Source organism: Dipteris shenzhenensis, chromosome 33 (assembly GCF_047967505.1).
Source record: "Dipteris shenzhenensis isolate YYH24624 ecotype China chromosome 33, Dip_SZ_1.0, whole genome shotgun sequence".
NCBI classification, from domain to species: Eukaryota; Viridiplantae; Streptophyta; class Polypodiopsida; order Gleicheniales; family Dipteridaceae; genus Dipteris; species Dipteris shenzhenensis.
Genome location: NC_141628.1, coordinates 9,697,309 through 9,719,560, shown reverse-complemented (window position 1 = coordinate 9,719,560; position 22,252 = coordinate 9,697,309). Strand labels below are relative to the sequence as shown.

The following is a 22,252-nucleotide window of genomic DNA, read 5'->3' as shown; positions in this document are numbered from 1 at the left end:
GGCCATGCGTCCTGAAGAACTCCCTGCACATCCGGTCACCATTCCGGGCCCAGAAGGAGAGAGAGGCGTGATAGGAAAACTCTGAGCGACGCTGGAGTGTCTCCTCCAGAAGGGCTCTGGCTCGAAGGACCTGGATCCAAAGCTCCTCCGAGCCCGGGGAAGCCTGCTGGAGTCGCTGAATGGAGGCGAGGTCCCTCCGAAGAGCTCTCTCTCTGCCCCACCAATCCTGTCGAACCTGTAGGGCTGCGAGCTGGCAGATCTGGCTGGACTCCTGCAAAGCCTGCGCAACCGAGTCAACCAGATCCACGCACTCGCCCCAGTCTCTGTCCCAAAGACTGCAAATGCTGCTGCGCACGTCCACCCTCGAGAAAATGGAGTCGGGAATCCTGCATGACCGAGGGGGAAGGGTCTGGGCTGCCGAATCTAATGATAGGAGCACAGGCGCATGGTCGAAAAGTGTCGTCCCTGAAACTATACCCGCCTGACCGCCTCTGCTGATGGCCCAATCACTGACATAAAATCTATCAAGCCTCTCCAAGAGTCTGCCTCCTTCCCTGCGGAAGCCCCATGAGAAGTCCAAGCTCCCGTGCCAACGCCGAAAGGACGGGTCTCTCCAACTGTCCCTCCCTCCTGTCGCGAAGATGAAAGAGTCCCAAGCTGACTGCTCTGCCTGAGCCATACCTGTGAACTCCGGACCTCTGTCCTGCTGGTCCTCCAAGGTCTCCAGATTGTTGAAGTCACCTCCAACAATCCAGGAATCCATGTCTGGAAGAATCCCTGTAAGTGTCCTCCAGAAGGTGGCTCTGCATCGGAGGTCTGTGGGAGCATAAATGTTGAGGATTCCTATTTTGGATCCCTCCAAATCCAGGCCTACCCAAAGGGCCCGGCCTGGGATCAACGTGCCATGACCGAAAACTCCCTGGGCTAACTGCTCGCACACGGAGGTACAGACACCCCCACTCCTCCCCCGTGCGCCGATCGAGGGCTCCCAATAAGTGTAGGAATGTCCAGGGAGAACCTTCCCGCAGCTACGGGAATGAGCCGCAGAAAGCTTGTGCTCCTGGAGCAGAAGTACATCCAAACGACCAATCACTGCAGGCTGAAGTTCCTGTCGCAAAATGAGCTTCCTGGGACCACGGGTGCCAGAAGAGTGAAACCCGTTCACATTCCAGGATACGAGGTGTAGGCTCATGGAGAGGGATGGGAGGCTGCGAACAACTGTCTGCTTGCGGTCGAAGTCGATGAAGAAGCAGACATATCGGAATGGAGGCGCTGCCGCTTATGAGAAGGTTTGGAGGGGGAGACGGGGTCGTCCTGCCCGTTCTTCAACACCTTCAGCAAAGGCGAGAGGCCTTTGGTGCCATGAGCAAATGCTTTCTCGAGCCAGCTCGAGATCTCTAAAGTGGTCATCCCATAGAAGGTTCGGAGTTTCTGAGGGGACCAAGCTCTGACATCCTGGGGGAGGGGCCATGACAGGGGAGGTCTGAGGATCACAATCAGTCGGAAGCGTTTGGCGGCGCAACGCCACCGCAGGCGCACATCGCCCTCGGACCACTGAGTCTCGAGAAGCTACCCACCGGACGGGCCTATCCAGGAGCGAACCTGGACGTGTGTCTGCTCTCTGAGAGCCTCCCAAACCGAGTCGTCTGTCCAGGTCTCGGTGCCATCGCTGAGGAACGTGAAAGCGAAGCTAGGGCCATCCCTAGGGGCCAAGGCGGCAATCTTCCCATCCGCCCCTTTGCGGAGCAGGAAGATACTGATGTCGAGACAAGCCGGGAAGGTCCCAAGGTCGGCCACATCCAAGTAGTCCCAGGGGCCAGATCTGTAAAAGTCTCGAGGAAGCGCTCTCTCCTGAAGCTGAGACCCATCAGAGTCTGCCACTGAGGGGCTAGCGGACAGGGAAGCCTGCTCCAGTGGTGGTGTAGACTCCAGGTGTCCTGCCAGCGGGGGGGGAGGGGGAGGAGGCTGAGGGGTAGGCGACTCGGACTCCACGGAGGCGACTAGCGGAGGGGGTGGAGGAAGAGGAGCGGGGACTGCCCAACTTGGAGAAATTCAAAGCATCTCCTCTATGGTGATCTAGTCTACTCTGATCTAGATCTATACCAATCATTTATCAATGAAAGAATAGCAAATAATTTCTTTTCTTTGGTTCTTTTTATGTGCTGGGTCAGATTTATCGATGTAGAGACTGATGTGCATGCATGAAGAGCATTTGTTGATGAGGATTACAAGTGAGTGATACTTGCACCTAAATGTGTGCATGATGTAACGAGTGTGTAGAGCACAAAAAACTGAACGATTTTTCTTTTTGGAGCACCCTCAAATTCTTTCTAGATCAAGAGATATGGCTTGAACTAGGTGGAGGGGAAAACAAGAGTGAAATGTGCAGTGATGATGTGGCACTCAGGGTCACATGTAGGAACAGTGCCTGTGGAGAGGTGTGCATGTAGAGAAGTAGACTTGAGGTGGCAAGAGGATTCACATGCAATGAACAGTGTGCTTGTAGAGTGATTGTGTGCTTGCAAGAGACTCCCACATGGCACTACTAAGGTGGACTGGGCACTAATGATGTGGTAGTGCTGATGTGGCACTGGAATGATGTGGTTGGGGTGCAGTTAGGTCTACCCATGGTTAGGTAACCCTAAGTGACATGGCAGATAAGGTCTGCCATGTGGTAGATAGGTGTTGACATGTGTCAACCCTCACACCACACCTTGTTGTGTGGTAACCCTTATGATAGGGTGAAGGTGATGTAGTAACCCTTGTGGTAACACTTGTAATAGGGTGAAGATTCCCGTCCATTGATGTAGTCCCTTGCCTATCTCAAACTTGTCGTTGGAGGTCACTAGAGTGCTTTAGATGCTGTAGTGCAACCTGTATGTATTGTTTGCTTATAGATGAAGTGGAGGCATTACATGCAAGCGCTATTGGACCATGACCAAGCTCCTCATAGAAGGTCATTGTGTGCAGAAGGTCACACTACAAGGCATAGGCCATTTTTTGACGGAAATACCGATGCTTTTTACATTAAAATTTTTTTTTTCACGGGCTCAAACGTCGCTATAAAAGTCACTAAAAGCATCGGAAAAGGAGCGTCACTATAAACCGTTGCTATATAGCGACACTGGCAATCGTCACTATATAGCGACGATGCAAGTGTCGCTATATAGCGACACTATTAATCGTCGCTATATAGCGACACTGGTAAACGTCGCTATATAGCGACGATTAACAGAAGTAAAAAAAAAGGGTTAGTGGGGCTAAACAGGGCTTCCTTTTGGCCCTATTTAGCCCCACTAATCCTTTTTTTTTTTTGTAATTACAAAAGAAAGTTTTTTATAACAAAATTTCCCTTGCTTGTAGGGTGATACAAAATTGTTCTTGTGAAATGATGAGTAACAAATGCATATACATGTCGGACATATACAACAGTGTTTGTAACAAAATTACCCTGTCGAAAGGGCGATACAAAATTGCTCAAACGAGCTGATATACAAAATGCCACTACCACTACTCATCCGAATCCGAATCATCTTCGTCTTGTTGGCCTGTTCCTTGCTCATGCATGAGCATAAGCACGAGCATGAGCATAAGCATAAGCATAAGCTCATGCTTATGCTCATGCGGAAACTTAAGCATAAGCTCATGCTTATGCTCATGTGGAAAAAGAGAAGGAGCTTATGCGGAAATAGAGAATGAGAGAAGCATAAGCTTCTCTCATTCTCTATTTCCGCATAAGCTCATGCATAAGCCTCGGTTGGGAAGCCGACGGTGCAGCTAACTCTGTAGGAGAGTCGAGGGGGACGGGGGGGGAGATGGGGATGCAACTGGAACTGGGGCTGAGAGGGAGGAGGAGGAGACTGAGGAAGAAGAGACGGGGGCTGAAGCTGCGGGTCGAACGAAGGGGGGGGAAACTGGGGAAGGGGCTGGGATTGAGTGGAAAGGGACGGGGGAGCGGGAGAGAGGGGGATCTGAGGCTGTGAAGGGCGGGCTGCCGTCGAAGAAGAAGCTCTCCCAGGTCCCTGGGGCGGCTGCCTGTCAGGTCTCTGGGGTGCTGCTGCAGGAATGGTAACCTCTGCCTCCTTGCCTTTATCTGAAATCTTCTTGTTCTTTCCTCTTTTCCTTCTAACCTCGGTCCAACCGCCCACTAACTCTGGACCGGACTCCGGCTGCCTCGGCTCCTCCTGACGTGGCTGTCCGGGGGGGGCGGGGGCGGAGGGGACGGGGGGGGTCGAGACGAGCTGGCGAAACGTGGACAAGCAACCGCCAAGTGCCCAAAGCCGTGGCACCTCAGGCACTGACCTGGCTGTCCGGTGACTATCATGCTCTGGGTGATGCTGTCGGCATCTGTCACGATCTCGATCACTGCAGGGAGTCGCAGGATCTGCCACAGCCACACGGACTCGGGGGGCTCCTGCCGTAGTCACCGCGTCGGCGAAAGTGTCGTGCATAACCCAGCCAAAGTGGGAGCCCAAGTCCCTGACAATCGGCCGCAGCTCAACAGCAAGACCTGAAAAAACTAGTGTCACTGGGTGGCGAGGTATACGGAACCGAACATCAAAATCCGCTGCGCTGAATCCACGGCACCACGGGACTATCATGATAATCTTTCCATCCACCGATGTGGGAAAACCGGCAATCAGGTTGCTCGCAGCTTTCTCATTGGAGAGTTTGAGCCAAAAGATGCCCCTTCCCATAAGGGCCACCTCCTCAATATGGCCATCCTCTAGCAGGAGAGTGGACTGGAGCCAGTCCCTGATGGCTGATCTGGAGGGAGAGTGTCCAATAACTCTACCGTAAACAGAGGTACGGGCAAAGTCAATGGCAACCTCCTGAACACGAGATGATTGTTGCTCTGTCAGGATAACGCGGTAGGCATCTGGAGAGGGAGGGTCCGACTGGGCCTCCGGATCCGGGCAGGGAGCCGCCATACCACCAAGACTAACTGCAAGCTTCCGATGAGGAAAAGGCTGCCACCCAAAAAAGGGGGGGTCGAAGCGGGAGGGTGGAGCCTAGGTGTGGAGAGGACGGTTGCGGAGGCGGAAGGTGGAGAGAATGGAGGGCGGAGGACGGAGGGGCGAAACGGAAGGCTGGGAGGCGGGGGTGACGCGGGGGGAGTGGGGACGGAGAGTTCGTGAAGTGAGGAGGCGGCGGGAGCGGGGTGAGGCGGGGCGGGGCGGAAAGGAAGGGGTGGCGGGGTGGAGGAGTGGAGCGGAAGGGCGGGCGAGGCGGAGTGAGGGGGCTGGGGGTTCGGGGGCGGGGGGCGGGGTGAAGGGTGCGGGGTGCGGGGAAGACGGGGGGCGCGGAAGGACGGGGGGGCGGGGTTGGTGTGGCGAGGGGCGGAGAGGTGAAGCGGGGGGCGGGGAGAGCGGAATGGAGGCGGGGGGGGCGGGTGAAGCGAGGGGGGTCGGGCGGGTGAGGCTGAGCGGCGAGAGGGGGGGTGAGGTGAAGCGAGGGGGGGGTTGCGTGAGTCGAGGTGAGGCGGAAGGGGGCGGGATGGAAGGGAGCGGAGAGGCGAGGGGCGGCTGAGACGAGGGAGGGGGGTGAGAGCGGAGGCGAGGGGCGGCGATGGAGAGGCGAGGTGGAGGGGAGCGGAGGGACGAGGTGGAGGGGAGCGGAGAGGCGAGAGAGCGGCGAGGGGGGTGAGAGCGGAGGCGAGGGGCGCAGCGAGGTGGGCGGCGGGTGAGGGGGAGGGGGGACGGGGGGCGAGGGCGGAGGGGCAGGGGGTGGGGGTGGTCGAGGCGAGGGGAGGAGCTAGGGGGGGGGAGGTAGAGCTAGCGGTGGGGGGGGAGGGGAAGCTCGCAGGAGCGTAGGCAGATCATAAAAATGTGTGATTTCTAAGTGCGACTTTCCGCCTTCCACCTTCTCTGCGGAAGGGGGGGCATGTGTTTATGAGGATGTGAGGCAAAAGGAGAGAGACTTACTGGTAAACAATGCTCATCCATTCCACATACCTGAGTCTATGGTGGAAGTTCCAACTTTGGCAGCATTTGAAATAGGCTTGGGATATAGCATTCAGAAATACAGCTTCCTGTTGGAACCGTTCATAACACTTTCATGTTCTAGAAGCCTGTCAAGCACTACCTGTGCTTTTGTAAGGAAGCCCTATTTTGCATACGTATTGACCAAGGTGCTCCAAAGAAAAGGATCTCTTTCCCACCCTTCCTGATGATCTCAGCCCTTGTCTATTGCTCCTACATTGCCACAAGCTTTCAAGCTTCAAGCAAATGTCACAGCATCCATAGAGACTCCCTCTAGTTGCATCTATTCAAGATAGTCTAGCGATTCCTCATTGAGCCCATTTTCAACATGTTCTCCATTTAGTGCATTCCACAAGACTACGATTCGAACTGGAATCTTGTCAAGCAATTCCCTGGCTTTTGCAAGCAAGCAACATTTAGCATATATATCGACCAACGTGCTGGCAACAAAAGGATATCTTTCCGACCCCTTTTTGGAAATTGTCCCATGCGTTTCTCAACCCTTGTCTATGACTCCTATGCTGGCATAAGCTTTCAAGATTTAAACAAATGTGACCGCATCCGAAGAAACACCATCCATTTGCATCTGTTTGAAATAGCACAGTGCTTTGTCACCAAGCCCACGACAAGGGGGACTCTTAGCCGATGCAAGAGCAAGCCTTCAGCTCAGAGCTCATGTGGAGCATTTTTTACCATTTTTGTGGGACAAGTAAAGTAATTCAATTGGCTGCAAAACCTGGGCCAGGATAGAAGGGGAGGTTGAAGATGTTAGGGAAGGGTCTAGACAATTATTTTCTACCCACAGATATCTAGGTCTAGTATCACATGTCCTCCCTATATGGGGCTCACAGGTGGGGCAATAACCTTAGACAATGATGGGAACCCTACAAACCTTAAGGCTTAGACCCCTTATAGGCAACCCATATAAGTCCTGGACCACTTGTGGGAAGCTCATGAATAGTGATATAAGTCCTACAGCACTTGTGCACAGCCCAACCTAGAAGCAGTCCGGCCAATATGAGCCACCACATCAATGAGAAGTCCAATCTAGAAGCAAGCAGCCCAAACACATGCCAAATCATAAGGACGCAGCCCAAATCACGCTCAAAGACAATGAACCATATAATTATAAAAAGGACATAATTTATGGCATACAGTGTCACATTGGTATGAAACAAGATGGTTAAGATGTCATATCCAGTAAATACTAACTTTAGGTCATCTAAGATCCTAGAATGACCATACATATTTGCAAGTGTTGTCCCTACAATTACATTCAATTCTCATCCACTTCTTGCAATAGCAGAATGAATCTTTGGACCCTGTTCTATGGATTCCACACTGCCCATCCATTTCTTGTAATAGTAGATTGTGAAAAAACTTTGTTCTTGGTCATCACATTCTCCAATGTAGTTGGTCTCTGAGCTGAATGCTCCACCTATTAACTTATTTTCTTCTTCTTTAATTATCAATGCACAAGCAAGTGGCACAACAAACATAAATATTCAAAAGAGGGACTCTTAGTGGGGTCTAGGACCTTCCATGTTATCGTGCTTCTGTAAAGCAGCATACATAAGCAGGACTCAAATGGGATCTACGATCTTCCATGTTATCACGCTCCTGCTGAACTAAGCACAATGTTGAAATTCAAAGAGCTACAAATGTATGGCCTGCAAAGGCTTAGGCAATGTATCAATTATACAATTGGTAGGAAACCGTCTCCACACCACGACATCTTCCATAAAAATATCGAGAGGAATAGATGCAGTTGTGTGTTCAATAGCAGGGTAGTTCTGAAAGGACCAATTATGAGAGTTTGTTTCCATAAGGGCTTGAACACAATGCATTTTTCTTCTTCAGCATGATTTTTGAGACAACGTCAATAGCTGCAATGCTACTAGCATTGTATACTTTCTCAGACTCTTTCCTCTGCTTCTCTCTAAAGCTTCATCAAGTTCAACGCCTGTGTCTTGTGCAATCTGTTGATTGTGCAGATCGACCTACACATACAGCCCAATTTTCATATGTAGCATCCACCAATCTCCCAAAAAAAGTAAGCATGAAGTGCACCACCGTAGATCTTTTTCGGCAAAGTAGCATCTTGGATTCATTTTGTCACATCCGCAACCCACAAAAGGGGGGAATAACCCAAATCGAAAAGTATACAGTTTCAGTAAATTAATATAGTGATTGTTTGACACCACGACGAAGCAGCAGCAACACCATCGCTCATCCACTGCGCGTACTCTTTCCATCCAATCTACACTAGCATGTCCAAACTTCCCACCCAATCGTTCCATCCCTTACTCGCCATTCCATCCCTCTCCTCAAATTTCACTGTCAACGACAAGCCACATTGAACGAAGAAACAACAAGAAACATCGTGAATTTAGTAAACTTCACACGATTGAAAAGAGGCAAGAAAAAGTACCTAAGATTGGCATCCAATCGCTTCGACCTGACCACGAAAACAATAGCAGATATAAATTCAATAGAACTACAGTGCACTTTACATCCGCCTTGCGAGCAACCCATGGTTGATGTTCTCGCATCCTTGCACTCTTTGGTGTCCTCAAAATAGAGAGTATCCTACGCAATTCTGCTAGATAGAGGAGCCTACTTCTGATTTTTTAGCATCTGCGTTTGACATCCAAAGCTGTTTGCGAAAGTCTGAACCTGGCCATTCCCTTGGAATGGCTTAGGTTTCTTAGGAAGGGTGTTTACCCTCAATGCAACAACATGTATCCCATCTTCTGCTTCCTATTCTCAAGATGCTTGAATTCTACAAAACCATGCCAAAGTAGCAGCTGTAGAAGCGATGGTGGTAACGAGTGCGGTAGACGACTGCGACATGTTTAGAGGATTTCCCTCTATTGCGATCGATCACTCGAATCCGTTGTAGATGGAGTCCAAAAATGTTGCGAGTCAAGTCCGTAGGCTCCTGAGGTACGATTAGTGAGGCTTCTACGGCAAGGGGCTGAGAAAAGGGCAAGGTCAACGATGTTACACGAGGGTCTTGGGGGTTCATGGTCGTCCTGAGAAGAAATTTGGCAAATTGTCAGAAGACATCCAAGTTTCGAGATCTTTGGAATTGGAAGCCACAACCAGAGAATGAAATTCTACCGAGAGAGCAGCAAAAAAACCTTGAACCACTTTACAACAAGCAAGCAAGGCAGCGATCCAGCCCAAGAAGAGAGAGGGCACAGAGAAATCTCAAAGTTTGACAGGCTTCAATCGCTGAAATGAGGAGGATATAGTGGAGGAAAGATTGAACGAGTTGGGAACCAAAGAAGCAGTTGCCAAATTCTATAACCCTTCGATTAGTGTAAATTCAAGGTTTATATCGTGACACAACAACCTAGAATTTCTTTTTATTCCACCTAAAAAGCGAGTTAATGGCTCTTACCTTAGGCCTCATTTTGGCTCCATGCTGCCATACCCCTCCCCTGAAAAATTGGAAGATGAGCCGGTTGTAATGGCCGCACGTGTTGATTTAATTTTGTCAGATGCTGAGTCACCGGTGATAGGACGCGCTCCAACTTAACTATAGTTCGTGGGGTGCCGCATCCCAAAAAAGGCCATCATCACCCGCCATGCATGCAAATGACTCCTTTTCCTTGCATGCCAATTTTTCCTCGACGTTGCTCATTCTCTTGGTCGTTCACAACCTTGTTCATCACACTTCTGCTCTTCCTACACTTCACGTACTCTTGCACCCTCCCTCCCATCTTTCTAGCTCCGACCATGGTGACTTACACTCGACTGTCAACCTTTGACACTAGTGCACTAGTGTTTGACAATGACCTCAAGGCAACGTGTCTCAAAGGTGCAACGAATATGCCACAGAGCATGATCCCCGTTCACCCTGAGGCTAACAACGTCACAGTGCAACTCCAACAGGGGAAAATAGTGCACGTAAACTCAGAGGAGTATCTGCTCAACTCCAACTTGGTGGCTTCGACACTTCATCTCCCCCTCAATGGCAAAGTCTGCTACTCCAGCGCCAAGCCCAAAGACATGGAGGTGCTATTTGACAATAAGACTCCCAGGAATACCTACTCAACAACGACGTCGACCCTCCTCTTATCCCTTGCTACAATTTTTTCTTGAGTTAATTTGGTAGAAGCAAAGCCTATTAATATTTCGACTACTACAACAGGGTGGTTAATGCAAGCAGAAGATGGAACGCCCATGGCGTGGGCACACCGATTCATGGAGTGCTTCTTTCATGAGGTAAAATGCCTCATTGAGCACAACGACGAACAGATCCGCATCGGCTAGGTGTACTCCGTCTTGTTTCAATTCTCAATGCCACCATTAGCCAAAGAACTCCATGGAGAAGTCGAAGGCAGAAAAGCACCATTCAAAGCGCAAACTGGAGAAAGACCTACCACAATAGGATGGCCCTTCGAGTCCTAGATATGGAGGATAGCAGCCCCAATGAGACCCCTGACTTTGAAGCATCTCTAGATGATGAATTCAAGCCGATCATTTCATTCGTGAAGCCCTTGGGTCTCAAAACAATGACCTACCTCCGTTAGCTCCCTCGATGAGCCCAATTGTCATGGCACCCTCCTCCCTATTTCTACTACCTTGGCTTCACCCTCGTAGCCGACCCTCCCTCTGCCTACCTCTTTGATAGATCTGATCATACCACTTACCTCAGTGTCTATTCCACCTCCTCGGGTGACCATAACTATCACACGACCAGCGTAGGGGTGATCCCCAAGCTTAGCAACCCCATCAAGGTGATGTTCAAAAGGAAGGCTTAGCAAGGCCCCATCATCGAGAAATCCACCACTACTTCCAACAAGCGCTTGGGGATGAACATGGATCAGGAGGCACAGTTGAAGCTCGTCATCACCGTGCCTCTCACTCAGTTGGCCATGCCAGTGAAATTCCCCCATCTTCCTCCACCAAGCACCATTGAGGTGGCCTGCCATTGTGCCCAGTACCTTAAAGAGAACCTAGCAATTCTTCATACGGAGAGGTTGTGCAAGGAGCTTGCATAGGCCATTAGCAAGATGCAGCAGTAGGAGATGGTAGAGCTTGCACAAGCCAATAGCAAGCTACAACAGCAGAAGGAGCAAGAGATGGTAGAGCTGCAATAGGAGTTAGGGACCAGGGTCTCCCAATCGTCACAAGAGATAGAACGCCTCAGGCATATAGCCCAAGGAAGAGCATGTTTGAATGTTTGGGAGCCTCCACTAGGAACATGCAGACATGACAGCCCAAGCCCTTCTCTAGGATATGCAACTCCGCACTACCCAAAACCAGCCGGAAATCATAGTCCTCATGGACGATGACACACTGACAGAGCTACAAGCACTAGTCACGATAGAGCAGGCTGAGTGATGGAGATAGCACATTGAGCACCTAGAGCTCATCCTGGCACCGGGTTGCAAATAGATGGCCGTCCTCAGGATAGATGAGCTGGATCTAGATATGGACGCAGCCGATGCTTACGGTATCGAACCATACGAACAACTTGGCATAACTAGGCCAGTCGACCTATCTTTAGTACAGGGCCAAGACACAACACCTATGCCAGATGCCAATAGCCAAAAGCAGTCCCCCCTGTCCCTTGCAAAGGGAAAAGCCCCCCTCTCGATAGAGCCTCCACGAAAAGATGGCCTCCTCCTCCTAACCATTGGCTGAAGAAGTAGAGTCCCCTTGACTCTGGCTCCAGCAGGTATACATTCTAGCCCTGTAATGCAATTGGGATGATGCCAAGGACCAATTCAGAGTAGCCAAGCTGCATTTTAGGATCGATTCCAAGAGCTGGGCAGAGTAGGAGTACGAGCTTAGGCAGCAGATCAAGACGCTCAAGCAGAGAATGGAATGTCCTCCAAAAGAAGAGAGCACAGACACAGAGCCAAGAGAATCTGGATCCTCTGAAAGATGTCTTGACCCATGAGTTGCCTCTAGTCTAGTCAGCAAAGAAAGCTCTCCCCCTCCACCATAGAAATGATCACATAGCTTCCTCACTTCAAAATGGTTCTATAGCAAGTGCAAGAAAAGCACAATAGAATGGCAGTGACGGTCTGCAAACTGCAGACAAACAACGACCTCCGACTCAAGAAGCAGTAACTCTAGCTTAACCTCAGCATTGCTTGACAGCAATTGATATTCAACTAGTAAATTGTTGAAGATGCTTGTATGGGTATCTAGTGCCTTGCTTAGTTGGTAGCATAGTCGCAATTTTCCAAACCCCCATGGTATCGAGCACTCTCGAGATTGTCCTAGCTACACATGCACAATTGGGCCACTCTTCCCTAGCTAGCACCACCGCCTCCACCAGTAGTGCCGAATATGCTAGCCACCACCATTGCACCTCCCCACAACAAGTGCCTCCACTAGCCTATCAGTAGCCTACTCCACCAACGGAACTTGGCAATGTAGTCATCTAATGTGAGATCTCTTTGGTCCATGCAGCCAAGCTTTGTGAGGACATGAACCGCAGTCTTTTCTACACGGTAGCAAAGCAAAAAGGCTACATGAAGGGTATCAAAGTCTGGTAATGGAGTAATGGAATATTGCACAATCCAAATCATAGCTCTGGGGATAAGACAATGTTTAAAAACAAGAGACCTCTAACTATGTTAAAGTGCTCTTACAAGATCTTTGCCAAAGCCCTTGCATTAAGAATGAGAAACAAGATGGATAATTGGATTCTGCATAAATAGAAAGGATTTATCAAAGGCAGACACCTGTTAGAGGCAATCATAAGCCTAAGGGAAGGATGCACACATGCTAAAGAAACTAAACAAGATGTATGCTTTATAAAAATTGATTTTGATAAAGCTTAGGATAGACTTAACTGGGATTATCTTCTACAATCCCTCAAGAATCTGGGGCTAGGGACAAAGTCCACAGCATTTGTTGCTTTGCTGCTTTCCAATGCATCAGCAAAGGTCTGTGTAAATAGAGAAATGAGTCAAAGTTTCTCCTTGAAGAGATCGATAAGACAAGGGTGCCCTTTGGCCCCTTTATTATTTGCCATAGCAGCTGATGCTTTGGGGTGGTTAATAAAAGACCAAGTATCCATGAGGTCAATTAGAGGAATTGAGCTTTCCTCAAGGAAACATTTAGTTGATCAACAATTTGCAGATGACACAACACTAACTATCAGAAACATAGAGGTAGACATTCAAGGGGCAATGGAATGTATGGATATATTTTGTGTGGCATCAATATCTAAGATAAATCACACTAAAACACGTTATGCTGGATAAATTTTCAGGTTGTTGGGTATTCCTATGGGATTTAAAGTTAAAATGAAGGACAGATGGGAGTGGTTCTTAGATAGATTCAGAAAGAAAATAGACAGACTCAGAAGGTTACATGCCAATCTTGCAAGGAGAAGAGTTGTCTTAAACCATTGTATCTACCCAATTTCTATTTTCTAAGTGTTCTTGGTGCCGCTCTAAAATAGGTTTAGAAAAATTTATCAGAATTTGCAGATCTTACCTATGGGAAGGAGAATTTCTAAAGTTAAATGAGCCTTCTACACCAGACCTAGAAAGGAAGGAGGATTGGGAGTAGTCAATATCTAGTTGGCTACTTACAAACTTTTTTTAAAAAAATTTGGATCATTTCTCGATTTATGTGTATCATCCTTGCGCAGGGGCCATGTTAATCTTCTCTGTATCATTCCAATTTTATCAAATGTCTCCGAAGAGACACTGCTTACAAACTTGCTACCACTTGGATTATAAAAGCTATTACCTCTCCTGATAGTGACTGGGCCAACCTTTTACTTAGGAACTTTAAATTTGTCAGACCTTTCATGGCCCCTAGGTGGAAAGATTTCCCTCTCCTCTCTGCTATTGGCAACCCTGAGCCCTGTACGACTAAGGAAAGCCAACTCTGGAAATCTCTATGGGGTGCTTTTGAACAGATCAAGAGCCACATAGTCCTCTTTGGTAAAGGGAGCTTCATGGCTTTGGACTTAATTTGGGTATCTGTTGTCTTCACTAAACATTAGCTAAGTGATGATGAGTTCCTAAAAGCGTGACAATTATCAAAGAAAGGATTGACTTCTTGGGGAGATTTGTGGGACAATGCCAACTTTAAATGGAAGACATGATTGGATATCAGAAGAGAATTCCGACTTAATAATACAGGTCAAGAGTTGGTCATGAGTAGAATTCAACTGTAGGAGGGTGACACTACTTGGAAAGGGGGCAGTGTCTTAAAATTCACCAGAGAATTTGGTTGGGTTGGCAGCTCATCCTTTTCACCCATACCCACTCCTTTTGAGGGCATAGAAGAGGTGGTATCGATCCTCAATTCCAAGTGGAAATGGAATGTCAGGTTCTTATTGATCTGGGACAGAAAGATACCAGAAAAAATGTCCACTCTCATATGGCTAATCCTCCATAAAGCTATCTGGACCAACTGCAAGAGCTTGAGTATTGGCAAGGGAGATGGAATCCGTAAATCTTGTTTTGGAATCAAGGAAGACATTTTTCACCTCTTTATTTCATGTCCCAGAGCTAGAAAATTCTAGAAGGTGATCCAGTTAATGCTAGGGGAACCAATCATTCTACTGGGGAGATGCACTTAAGCTACCTTATGCCACATGGGTCAACATCAGAGCACATGCACTTTGGTTCATATGGATTGCCAAGAATGCATATAAGTTTAATGATGAGTACATTAGTGCTGAACAATTATTCATGAATTGGTATGGAAAGAATACAGTTATAGTTACTAACTAACTCCTATTTTATGTGGACCAGGCCAAATATTTGTTGGATCTAATGACCAGATCTATCAGTTACAGGTTGAATTGGAAGAACACATCAAAGATGCTAGGAGCTGTACCAACTCGAGCCAGAACCTACAATCGTAGCTCTTATCTTCTCTATTCCCTATTAAGGATGAACCTGAAAGCTGACACCAAAGTGTTAAGGGAGATTTGTCTACTATGTTAACCAATTGTATCAATACAATGTTTCTCTAAACTATGGTCGTAAGCTGAGAAATGAAGCCAGTGGATCAGGAATTAAGCAGTACAGATTGCTTGAATCAAACATATTGATACAGTACTTAAAATAAAAACAGCAAGAACAAACAAAGAAAAACAATGTTAGAAGCTAGAATGTAGAACTTTGAAGAATACACCACTCAAAGTACCCCTGCAGAGTGATATGACTTAACCGACAGGTCCTGACTAAGCAATGCCACTTGTATTTTAAAATTTTGGAATCGACAACTTACAAAGAGGGATAAGGTGCCCCTTTTAAAGTCTACTTCCTGCCAATGGTCATTATAAGATGCCATGAGGTTTGACTTACCTGTCGTATCGTAAAATAGCTACGATCGCAGGGGTGGCACCATAATAACTAGGGACACCATCACATTGAATAGAGGCTGCCCTCTTAACTGCGCCTTAAAGGCTTGTCAGAGGCAGGTTCGAGTTGGGTGGCTCCGACGGCTAAACCTGTCGATGTACCAGAACACCTACCTTGTCGAGGTGGTTAGATTGGTTAACACAAACACCTATAAGTGCTTTTTCTTGAATGTACTTTATAGTACCTGAAAGCATTGTAATATGCTAGAAAAGCACTTCAAAGTGCTTGCAAGAAGTTAAAAGTGCTTCTAGACACTTGAACGTTCTTCGAAGAGAGTGTATGGGATTTCATACACTTGAAAGTGCCTTCAAACACACGTGAAAGTGCTTTCATGCTCCAAAAGTGCCTTTTCCATGATGTACTTTATAGCACTTGAAAGCATTGCAATGTGCTAGAAAAGCACTTCGAAGTGCTGTAAGAACTTGAACGTGCTTCTAGGTGTTTAGACATTCTTCCAAGAGAGAATATGGGACTTTATACGCTTTTTTATAGCACTTGAAAGAATTGGATGTGCTAGAGAAGCACTTCAAAGTGCTTGCAAGAACTCAAAAGTTCTTCTAGGAGGCTTTATTGTAAAAGAGTGTATGGACTTCATACTCTTGAAAATGCTTTCAAACATACCTGAAAATGCTTTTAGGACCATAAACATTTGTTTTCTCTAGTGTACTTTGTAGCACTTAAAAGAACTACAATGTGTTAGAAAAGCTATTCAAAGTGCCTACAAGAACTTGAAAGTGCTTCTAGATACTTGGACATTCTTGCGGCGAGACTTCATACACTTGAAAGTGCTTTTAAACACATTTGAAAGTAATTTCAAGCCCTAAACATTTGTTTTCTTTGATGTACTTTATGGCAGTTAAAAGTGCTACAATGTGCTAGAAAAGCACTTCAAAGTGCTTGCAAGAACTTGAAAGTGCTTCTAGGCACATGGATATTCTTCCAACAAAGTGTCTGGGATTCAATATACTTGAAATATCTTTCAAACGCAATTGAATGTGCTTTTAGGCACATTCAAAGTGCTTTCACGCACTTGGATATTCTTCCAACAAAGTGTCTGGGATTCCATATACATGAAATCTCTTTTAAACACACTTGAATGTGCTTTTAGGAACATAAACATTCATTTTCTGTAATGCACTTGAAAGCACTACAATGTGCTAGAAAAGCAATTCTATGCGCTTTAAAGAACATGAAAGTTTATCTAGGGAATTGGATGTACTTCCAATCACCTGAAAGTACTTTTAAGAACCTAAAAGTGTTCAAGCTATTTTGAAGGACGCAATTCATTTCTTTCCAAACATGAGAGGAATCATGAAGTTCTAGCAAGTTCAAGTAGTAGTAGAGAAATTGAACTGACATTCGGTCTCTTACTCAACGAAAATCTCCAACACCATGCTAAACAACATGAAGAATGTTGAAGTCGACAAATCCTTAAAAATGACATCTAAGACTACTAGAGTTGGATTGCACCTAATGGGCACTTTCCTCAATACAGTTCTTTGCCAATACAAGAAAGAGGTGAGGAAATTATCAAGGGGAGCCACCCATGCAACATCAACAGTGCAATAGGAGGTGAGGAAACTACATAGGGGAGCCACCCACGCAACATTGATAGCGCAATAGGAGAAGATCATTAAGGAGGATGGAAAGGCCAAAGTGAGATGGTACAAGCCATGGTAGAGGAGCCAAAAGAGAAGCCCATTCAAGCATAAGGGCAAGCTGAGGCCTCTAAGACCCAAGCAAGAAATGCTGAAAAAATGATAGAAGGAAAGTTAGAGAAGAGAAGATGTAAAGAGGCAGGTCAAGTACCTACAATAGCAGCTTCAAGACACTAGAACGGATGAGAACCAAGTAGGGGCTGATCTATAAAAATAAAATACCAACTTGATGCTCAAAGAGTAGAAAAGTAGTTCTTTACCAAAAGCTCTACACGATTCATAACGCATTGAACATTGAGAAAGATGATAATTCTTGCAAGAGGCCTATGGTGAAGTTGCTAAAGACTTCAAACAGGTTTGACAACATTGCTGTTAGCCAGCATTAAGTAGAGCAGCTAGGGGAGAATGTCTAGACACTCAGAATGAGATACAAAGGAATGAAGAAATAGCTTGCTCATATGCGAGGTTAGGCTGTGATATTGATGGCCACAATTATAGTTAAATCAAAAGAATATCCTCTTCCAATGAGGTAGGTTCATAAGTGCACAATCTACTTGGTCACATTATAAATGAGTGTCAAATCCAATGGCCTCAATGTAGCCATTCTCTGCATATGTTTTGCTTTGAGTTTTTGTGCATGAAACCTTTATATATGAAAGGATCTATTTGATAGAGAGAAACTATAGTGCCGGTGCCCTAGTGAATGGAAGAAGTAGCCCCCTCATGAAGGGAGGAAGAAGCCCCACCAATCCTGAGCCATTTTAATGGTTTCACAATACTTTCTAAGATGTATATGTTTAACTTTTAATGAAACCACTCTGCCATAGTTCTTGTATGTTTAGAAATCAAAACACAATTCTCCCTTGTACAAGCTATTTTAAGATCAATAGCAACCATCATAGTGGTTATAAAGCATAAGTGGTTTAGGACTAACTACAACCAGCACAGTGGCATGGTTAGATGGTCCAAAAACTAGTATCATTGACATTCCTTTGTCAAGTGTTAACAAGTAGTGGTTAAAGGTAATAACAAGCTAGTAAGAAAGAATATTATGAATTGGAATAAAGGAGTAGGTACACTTATGGCTGAACAACTGTCATGAAAATTTCATGCAGCGGGGGATCATTATTTCAAACTCTCCTTCCTGCTTCCTTTGTTGTTCTACCATGCAAAACCGTTTTTATCCCACTGTCTTGGAGTATTATTGTCACAAAGTCATGAGTGTCTCTCTCTCTCTCTCTCTCCCCTCATACTAAATATTTTGTTGCAGAAAACAATGCTCTATCTTTTTTCTAGCTTCCTCGCCTCTTCAGCTCCACCACCTCCCTTTGCAACCTTGCCCTCTCTCATCTCATGCTCTCCTCCTCCTCCTCCTCTAATCTTTTGTATCGGTGACTGAGTAATCGATGTGACATCTGGTATATTTAATGTTTTCTATTCTGATTCTTGATCAACGATAACATATCTGGAGATTATGATCTTTTGGTTGATGGAATCATACAATTTGCTTTCTTCACTATAGCCAACAATGATGCATTTACATGACTTTCCATCCAATTTTTTATAATGATCATCATGTATATGGGCATATGCTATGCAACCAAATATGCGGAGATGCCTAATCCATGGCTTTTATCTAGTGAATGCCTCATAAGGTGTCACACCCTGAATCGGTTTGGTCGGAAGCTAATTAAGCAAGTAGTTTACAGTGGCAATTGCTTCTGTCTAATACTGATTCGGAAGATGATTCTCACTAAGCATTACTTTAGCACTATCTACTAAAGTCCCATTCTTCCTTTCAGCTACTATTGCATTTTGCTAAGGAGTATCTGCACATGTGAATTGTCTTTAAATCCCATTACTTCTGCAAAATTAGATGAACATTGAAAACATGTCTTCACATCTTATGACTTTGATCTTTTTGCCTGTCTGGTTTTCTACCATGGCTTTGAATTCTTGAAATTTGAAAAAGACTTCAAATCTCTCTTTCAAAAAATAGACCAAATAGTGTCTACTGTAGTCATCAATGAAAGTCAAGTAGTAAAGTAAACCATTAATGTTGCGGGTTTGTGCAAAACCCCATACATCTCTTGCTCGAGAGGTGCTTCTGCCAAAATTGGTTCTCTTCTAGCTCACACCAGCTCATGTACCTCCTCTTGTAACAATCCCCCCTCGTCCAACTCATTCTCCAACACCCTCTCCACATGCTCCTCATGCTCCACCAATCCCACGGTTGCCTGCACGTCCAAGAGGTATGTGCCTCACAACGTTCAATTGTTCCAGATACATTTCATGCATGGGCATGTTAGGTGGTAAAGGTATTGTTGGACTTGGCAGGAGGGCCAAGAGTGGTGATTGACTTGGACATACCTCCTCTTGCCACTTGTCAGATACCTACTCCTAAGAAACTCTAGCTTTAGAATGCCAAGTATCATATTTTCAGTTCTTAATTGCATCAAGCTTTTGAAATTGACATGTCCAATATCTCGTATGCTATCTATGAAAAGTGGCACCGGTTGCTGCTGAGATGACATGACATGCAAGTCTAGTATTGAAGCTAGCATTCTAAACAAGCGTCCTTCCTTGATTGCTTTTCCCACTAGCCGATATCCTTTGGATTTATCTCTAATAGTGTATTCATCTCCATCAAAGACGACTCGATAGTTGTGTTCTATCATTTGCCCAACTGACAAAAGCTTCTTGCTGAGTTTAGAACATAGAGTACATCTCTCACCAATCCTTTCGTACCAATGAAATTGTTCATAGGGACAATACATTTCCCTTGAACTAGATTCAATGTGTTATCTGCCGTGTAGATAACATTCTTTAGTTTTTTTTATGGTTTCATCTCTATAAACCATTCCTAATGCTTTGTCATGTGTGATGATGCACTGTTGTCGATGTACCAAGGATCTTGATCTGCTTGGTCAACTTGATAACTGCATTCCCATTTGGAATTATAATCACTGTCAATGTACATTGTTTCAATCTTCCACATATACTCACTTAAAAGATACATTGTCTAAGGTTCATTGGCATAATGACTGTGATTTGAATGTCCACCACGGTGATTTCCTCTTCCACGAAAATTCATTCTGTTGCTACTGGATTGACCTCCTTAGTCATATTGCTTCTTGCGGCGATCTCTTTCATAGTGTCCAAACTTATGACAGTAGTTGCACTGAATGTTTGACGCATTGGTGGATACATTCTCTCTTTCTTAAAATTCTCCCTCCTCTGTTGGAATGATTTTCTCGTGAATGCTGATACTGATGTTGCTGCGGATGTTGTTCTTAATGCTGATGATTTTGATGATGATGACCACTTCTCTGAGATGCTCTATCTCTGCCTCTGCCTCTATCTCGGTCTGAGATTGTGAATGCTTGATCATTAGAATGACCTTTGCGCGCTTGAATGACCTCAGTCCTGAGCTCTTCACCAAGTAAATTGACTATAGCTCTTCCAATGTTGGAATTTGCCTTTGATTTTTTTTCTCGAGTGGTGCACCCTCCTACTGGAGCTACCTTTTGGCGACTTGCTATTTTGAACACTTGTCTAATCACACATCAATATCTGTGTCTTCACACCTATGGGTTACAATAGTTGTCTCCTGGTGCTATTTTGGCGACTTGCTATTTTGAACACTTATTTGATCAAACATGGATCTCTTTACCTACAGGTTACAATAGTTGTCTCCTGGTGCTTTTACTCATGTCCAAAGTTGTGAACTATTTTGCTATAATGGTATGATAATATTCAATGTATAAATCTCTTGTGAATATATAATACAAAAAATATTTTTGGCCCAAAAGAAAATAATCCTTGAGCTACCAATACTATATTACTTGTTAGAGTAACACAATCCTTGGTGTGATTGGAAGATACTAATTGGAGACTTAGTTTTGTGGCATAATATAGCCACAAGTTTGTTGTCCAACAAAGAACAAAAGGACTCAATAGTGTAATATAGTTCCAAGCTAAGGTCTACAAATAAGACAAAGCTTTTTGGCATAATATAGCCACAAGTAAAGCTCCCACAATTCAAGGTACGAAGCAAGGCTTAGTGTATGCATAACTGATGGTGCAACATAAGGAGTTGTAAACTTACAAAGTTGAGTGAGCACACAAGATACCATTGAAGCCCTCTAAGGAGGCATATAAAATCTACACCAGCCCTCCATCAATGTAGCCTAAGTGGTACTATAATGAAGATATTTGATGGCTATGTGTACTCAAGAATGTCTTGATAGTTGTGTCCCTTCAAGGAACAAAGTGGTGTAATCATGAGTTAATGAATTCAGCATTTGCACTTTGGTGTGCATCAATTTGTCATGTTTCGTTACTAGTAGTGTGTAAGACTGACGAGAGGCTATCCTAGGAGTCTTTATCCCATGAAATAAAATAGATTCCATTGTGCTTCATTTTGGGGCATTGATTCATATTTGTTTCTAACTTAAAGACAAGGTCTAGAAACATGTCATGTGATGATTCAATTTTTTTCTATGGTATCATAGTGTTTGCTTTGAGTTTTTCAAGCATAAAATCCGAGCTACATGCATTCAAACCTAGAAAATTCCAACACAGATCGTTACCACTTTTTTTTAAATACAAAAATGAAAATTTGATCCAGGGGGACCAGCTCTTAGCTCCCTTATTATACTTATAGGCTACAAAGCCATGAGAGGGCTATCTATAGTTTGTGGTTGCATGGGCTGCAACCAATCATCTAATGGAAGTCCGAAGTGCAAATGTTGTGTACCTATAAGGTTGTTCATTTTCATGTCTTCGTTTGCCAAGTAAGAGTTTTACGTTCCCTCAATCCAACATTTCCTTCTGCTCTAAATGGACAATAATATAGTAGTAATTCTTTGGATGTCTTGCACGGTTATGATTTGTTATACGATTCATAGGGCAAATGTTCTTCTCTAAGTGCATTAGAGGGAAGACATGCTTTCATGGTGTCTGTATGGTAGTTTCTATTGTGGTTACGTACAATGTACACAATATGGTGTTGCAACATACAGATCTCGTGTACGGATGTTTGATTGCAAAATATACTAAATTACTAAGACTTTTGTACATATCTTTCGGTTCTCTTTCTAAACATAATAGTTTTTAACTTTGGAATATAATTGCAAAACAATGATCTACTAAATCCATAACTGTGAGGTTCATTCGTTCTTGATGTTATTGATGCGTTTGCAGATAGTTATGGACCAGTTTATTTCTCATATATTAACATTATTATCATCCA

The 22,252-nt window shown here is 45.1% G+C and overlaps 1 long non-coding RNA gene and 1 other non-coding gene across 2 annotated transcripts; both read right to left on the bottom strand.

Moving 5' to 3' along the window:
• Positions 1-7,500: 7,500 nt before the first annotated feature.
• On the bottom strand, positions 7,501-9,235 carry LOC147879655 (uncharacterized). Its single transcript, XR_015540683.1, has 3 exons — positions 9,125-9,235; positions 8,413-9,016; positions 7,501-7,981 (listed from the first exon to the last, which is right to left on the bottom strand). It is a non-coding gene; the product is annotated as an uncharacterized LOC147879655 (long non-coding RNA).
• Positions 9,236-13,562: 4,327 nt separating this feature from the next.
• On the bottom strand, positions 13,563-13,665 carry LOC147879654 (U6 spliceosomal RNA). The gene has a single exon (XR_015540702.1). It is a non-coding gene; the product is annotated as a U6 spliceosomal RNA (small nuclear RNA).
• Positions 13,666-22,252: the final 8,587 nt, after the last annotated feature.